Raw genomic sequence first — 6,355 nt, 5'->3', positions numbered from 1 at the left:
CTTTTAAAAGAAAAAACAAACCCTCTGATGATCGCGTGGCTGAGCAGGGATCCTCAGAGGAGCATTTTAAAAACTTTTTTCCTCTGGCCCAGCCAATCCCCCCCTCCTCACTTACTTAATTAAGCAAGCTCCTTTCGGGCTCGCTTTCCTTCGGTGTCTCCAATCAGTTACATTGTCTGGAAGGCAGAATCAGTAGCAGCTAATGTAATTGATTGGAGTTCCCCAGGAACTCTGGGAGTTGAAGTCCACAAACCTTAAAGTTATAAGGTTGGAGACCCCAATCTAAAAAATATAAATAAAATAATAAAATATTTGTGCAGCTTTCTAAGATTTGGTGTGTTTCTGTAGTGTTTCACTCTAACTACACAAACACATAGAATCTCACAAAGCTGTATGTGGCATTTTGTGTGTGTGAGTCTGTTGTGTTGTGTGTGTGTAAAGTGTGAAAGTTGGTTTTTGAGCTTTTTGTGGCTTTGTGAGGTTCCTGCTTGTTGCAGGGGCCCTTTTGGGTGAAGTGCAGCTGCTTTTACATTGTGTGTGAGTCCGTTGTGTTGTGTTATGTGTATGTAAAGTGTGAAAGTTGATTTTTGAGCTTTTTGTGAGGTTCCTGCTTGTTGCAGGATCCCTTTTGGGTGAAGTGCAGTTGCTTTTACATTGTGTGTGAGTCAGTTGTGTTGTGTTGTGTGTGTGTAAAGTGTGAAAGTTGGTTTTTGGTACCTCTTATTGTTTTTTATACTTTGTTTATTATTTTTATTATTTATTGTTATTGGCCATGCCCACCCAGTCACATGATGGCCAAGCTACTCTCACCCAGTCACATGATCACCAAACCACGCCCATTGTCACATGACTGCCAAGCCACGCCCACAAAATAAGCCACGCCCACAGAACCGGTAGTAAAAAAATTTAGAACCCACCCCAATGTAAACATGCAATCATGTAAACTGTCAAGAGTGAAATATGGACAGCTATGTTGCTCTTTGTTTCAACTTGTCATTAGTGTAAGTGGGGGGGGGGAGATATTGACTACGAATGGGTTAATTTGGAGAAATGAAACTCCATGGGAGCTTGTGAGACTCTGGAAACTTTTCAAGGTCAGATCAATAGGTGTATAGAAGAAGGCAGATAATTCCCATAACAAAGAGAACTTTTTAATATCATCTATGTGTAAGCCTGGGGGGTTAGGCTGGAAAATTCATTGTTTAATACTGTGAACTGGTGTCTTAGAAATTTAGAGTTAGTTTTACCTTGCCATTCCTACACTATGTATTCAATAAACAGTAAGCTTTTCAGAACTGCAATGATCCTGGATTTTTATTTGGATACTCAAGCTGGATGGTTGTCATAAACACAGAATCACCACCTACTAGCAAGTACAGAAAGAAAAATATATTGCTATATAGGGAACTTTTCAGAGAGTGTACTCTAGGCTTTAAACCTAGGGAGGATATATATTCAGCAATCATAATTAAATGTGAGAAACTGTCAACAGTTTGTACTAGCTGCTCTTTTAGGCGTGATTCTCTGGGAAGCTTCAGCAAAGGTAAAGCCTCATGTAAACTGTAACAATTTGATGGGAATTAATTTCTGTATCTAATATTAGCTATACTTGTATACGAAGCTGATCAAATCCATAATAAAAGATTGAAATCAATATGCCTTACAGACAGGGAACAGATGAGTAGGCATCTATTATCTTCCAGCCTTGGAAGACTTTCAGCTTAAACATCTCACTTACCACAGAGCGTGTTTTTCAAACTTGGCAAGTTTAAGATGTGTGAACTTCAATTCCCAGAGGCTGGCTGGAATTAAAGTTCACACATCTTCAACTTGCCAAGATTGGAAAAAACACCGCCATCGATGTCGGATAATATTTGCGGCACCATTAATTTGACTTGTTGGGAAGGCTACCATTTTTTGGAATGAATTCAGTGTTGTAGGATAGTTCTGAGAGTATCTGGAATCTTTGTACTGCTATAAATAATATAAAAAAATGCAAAGGAAGCCTTTACTATTGATTGTCTTTTTTAGAAGACAGGCATCACGCTGTGAGCAGGATTCGAACCTGCGCAGGGAAACCCTATTGGATTTCGAGTCCAACGCCTTCACCACTCGGCCATCACAGCTGATTGTATTGAATGGTCAAAATCTGAACTGATGCTTTTGAAAGAAATTGCCTATATTAGGTAACTATACCGTTTCAGCAGTGTTTGGCAGCAGTAATTAATCTTGAATTGAGAATACTTAGATATATGTATATGATACATATATATATGTATATGATATCATATATTAGATATATGATAAGAATGATTTTAAAAACATTACTGTGAGACACAGAAAGAGACTTAGATAGCTGGGCTTCACCTATACTGAGTGTAAAAATTTCATGCATTAAAAATGAATGTTTTGCCACTGGTATTTTAGGACATATGTCACATTTCTCTATATATTTCTAAAATGTGTTTTTTTAGAAATTTATCCAAGGTGTATCTGACAAAATTCCTTCAATTTTCACTCAAAAAGTTTAAATTGCCAGTTAGTAAAATGAGGTGTTGTAGTTTCTAATACAGGTTTTGTGCACAAGAATACAGGTAGTCCTCGATTTACGGCCACAATTGAGCCCAACATTTCTGTTCCTCAATGAAACATTTAAGTGAGTTTCTCCACCCCCCCCACTTTACAACTTTTCTTGCCATAGTTGTTAAGTGAATCACTGGAGTTGTTAAATTAGTAACCTGGTTATTAAGTGAATCCGGCTCCCTCATTGACTTTGTTTGTTAGAAGGTCGCAAAAGGTGATCACATGACTCCAGGATACTGCAACCATCATAAATGTGAGTCAGTTGCCAGGTATCTGAATTTTGATCACGTGTCCATGGGGATGCTGCAACAATCGTTAAGTGTGAAAAAAGATGGTGTCACTTTTTTCAATGCTGTTGTAACTTTGAACGGTCACTAAATGAACTGCTGTAAGTCAAGCACTACGTGTAAATGAAGGATTAATGCCAGGAGTCTGTCTGAACAATTTGGATTGTATATGATACAATAATAGCATCTAATTAAGCATGGTTGATCTCAGAAGAACTGCACAAGTATGAGGATGATTAGAACGTGGGCAAGAAATCAGCAGAAAATCCCAGGGATACAGAGTTGGAAGCCAAAAATATCTAACTACAAGCTAAGTGGCAAGGTCCCTACATAACAAGGAGAAGAATTGGGCTATTGAATTATGAACTCAGATTGGAAGAAGGGAAAAAGGAAATCTACCAAGCCGACCTCTTTAAGAAAATGTCATGATAGAATCTGGGTTCCAGAACTTGTAATGTCTCCTTTGGATGACTCCCCAGATTTCTCCTCAGAGGTCAGCTCATGGGAGAACGAGCCCATTCCTGGCACATCAGGAACGGAGTTGATTAACAACTGGGTGAAAGAGAATTGGAGGAGGCTTCAGATGGGGAAAGCTTGCAGTGGCAACCAGCCAACAAAGAGGAGGAGTAACTGCTTTCTGCATCTGATCCAAAAACACACAGGGCAGAGAAAAGGCAGGAGCAATGGAGATCAGCCAGACTATTTGAGAGGAGAAGGCTCCGCCCATTTTGTTGGGCTGTACTGGAAAGATGGCTATTTATCACAGCAGACAGAGAGAGGCATTGCTGGGCACATGTTGGTTTTCTAGCTGTTTGTTTGATCATTGTGATTCCTGTTTCACTCTGGATTAACACCCTGATTAGAATTGTGACATCATAAAACAGTCTGTGACTGGTGCTCTCCAGCTGCATTAATATCAAAACCGAATGGAGAAATATGATTTTGTGTAGATTTCCAGGAAATAAATTGAGTGGCAAAATTAGATGAGTATCTCTGACCTCTTGTATGGCCTAAGTGAATCAAGTATTTCTCATCCTTGAACTTAACCAAATATTGGTAAATTTCATTGGAATACCAGTCAAAGAACAAACCCACTACACAAGGTTTTTTTCAATTAAAAACAATGCATTTTGGTCTTATATGGAAAACCAGCTACCTTCTAGCATTGTATGAATAAGATTCTTTGTGGTCAAGAGAAATGGAGAGCTACATATCTGCACGAAGTCCTCCATTTATGAACAATTGCTTAACATTCATTCAAAGTTATGACAGACTTTTTAAAAAGGTTCTTACAACCCATCCTCTAAGTTACAACTGTCACTTCACCTTCATAGTCACATGATCATAATTTGGACTCTTGGTAACTGGATTATTCGGTTGCAGCACCCTGCTGTCACATGACTGCAGTTTGCAACATTTTCTGCTATTTTCCAGCTGAAAATGGCAAAAACAATTTATTGTTGTTGTTGCTAGTTGCGAAGTCGTGTCCTACCCATCGCAACCCCATGGACAACGTTCCTCCAGGCCTTCCTATCCTCTACCTTCCTCTGGAGTTTATTAGATAATAAAACAGTTTATTAGATGTGCTGAATTCACTGAACAACCACACAATTTGCTTAATGATCATGGTGACTCACTTTACATGATTCTAAGAAGCACAGCAAAATAAAGCACAACATGGAAAGTACACGTGCTTTACACAGTGGTGGGTTTCAAAATTTTTTACTACAGGTTCTGTGGGTGTGGCTTGGTGGGTGTGGCATGGCTTGGTGGGCATGACATGGCTTGGTGGGCGTGGCAGGGGAAGGATGCTGTAAAATTTCCATTCCCTCCCCAATCCAGGGGAAGATTATTGCAAAATCCCCATTTCCTCCTGATCAGCTGGGACTTGGGAGGCAGAGAATAGATGGGGATGGGGCCAGTCAGAATTTTTACTACCAGTTCTCCAAACTACTCAAAATTTCCACTACCAGTTCTCCAGAACTGGTCAGAACCTGCTAAAACCCACCTTTGGCTTTATGTGATGCCCAATTAATAGAAAAGAAAAAAAATAGAAGGAAGCAGAGAGAGAGAGGGCAAAGGAATTGAAGTTAATAAACTCTGTTAAGAGGAATACATTATTCCAAATCACTAATAGTAAAGAAATAGGGCCTCTGGTGGCTCAACAGACTAAAGCAGTCTGTTATTAACAGCAGCTGCTTGCAATTACTGCAGGTTCAAGCCCCACCAGGCCCAAGGTTGACTCAGCCTTCCATCCTTTATAAGGTAGGGAAAGTGAGGACCCAGATTGTTGGGGGCAATAAGTTGACTTTGTATATAATATACAAATGGATGAAGACTATTGCTTGACATAGTGTAAGCCGCCCTGAGTCTTTGGAGAAGGGTGGGATATAAATGCAAATAAAAAAAAGAAGAAGTAACAGAAGTAAAATATGGTGCAGAGAAAATTGTAATTATATAGTGGAGACAGTAATAGAAATCGAGTATAGGATAATAGCAAAAAAGCAGTCACACATATATGTTTGTATGTTTCACTTTTGTGTTTTGGCTTTTTTTTCAAAATAAAATATCACCCAATCCTTACAGGGAAATATAAAAATTCAACTGTCCATTGGGTTCATTGGGTCTTTTGAGTCTGGGTGAATCAAACTGGGTATATAGTTTTAGAAAGAATTCCTGCCATCTCTCAGCTTCTTCTCCTTTGCTGTTGCATGTCCCTGTTATTGGCTAGGAACTCTTTAGTTTTATCCTTACCCCTCCCAAATCACATCTGCTCAAATAATTGCATTTTTTTATGTATCTAAGACCAACCAGCCCCATTTCTTTCTGAGGTGAATCTAAACCTCTGAGATGCATATGTTCAAGTCCATATATACATACATACATACATAAATACATACATACATACATACATACATACATACCTGTGTTTTCCCCAAAATAAGTTCGGGTCTTACATTAATTTTTGCTCCAAAAGATGCATTATGGCTTATTTTCTGGCTAGGTCTTATTTTGGGGGAAATATAGTACTAATCACCTCTGTCCGCTGACAATCTTAACTGGGGCCTATTTTTGGGGTAGGGCTTACATTATAAGCATTCTGAAAAATCATGCTAGGCCTTATTTTCCGGTTGGGTCTTATTTTCGGGGAAACAGGGTACATACCTTCATACATATGGTTGATTTTGTTTACTATATCAGAAACAAATGATCTTGTGGACTTTTTTTTCTTTCTCCCCCACTTTTGTTGTAAAATGCAATAAAAATAATACAATGAATGGCCAAGGAAGGGAAAGTTAAGCAGTCCCGTTGATTGCACAGAACGTAAAAAGGCATGCTCTTATGCATTTAATCCCATGATAATTTGCCTTTTCCATTATTGAAAGCTTTCTCAGAAGTGAATAGGAAAAAAATAAAGAGGAGCCTCTTCTGTCAGAGGATGGGTCACCCATTCTGCAGAGAGTGGAAAATCAGACAGCTGGGAG

At 38.9% G+C, this 6,355-nt stretch overlaps 1 non-coding gene across 1 annotated transcript; it reads right to left on the bottom strand.

Annotated features, from left to right (window-relative positions):
- Positions 1-2,044: 2,044 nt before the first annotated feature.
- TRNAS-CGA (transfer RNA serine (anticodon CGA)) lies at positions 2,045-2,126 on the bottom strand. Its single transcript has one exon. It is a non-coding gene; the product is annotated as a tRNA-Ser (tRNA).
- Between the last annotated feature and the right edge of the window lie 4,229 nt (positions 2,127-6,355).

Source organism: Ahaetulla prasina, chromosome 1 (assembly GCF_028640845.1).
Source record: "Ahaetulla prasina isolate Xishuangbanna chromosome 1, ASM2864084v1, whole genome shotgun sequence".
NCBI classification, from domain to species: Eukaryota; Metazoa; Chordata; class Lepidosauria; order Squamata; family Colubridae; genus Ahaetulla; species Ahaetulla prasina.
This window is presented reverse-complemented; position numbering and strand designations above follow the sequence as displayed.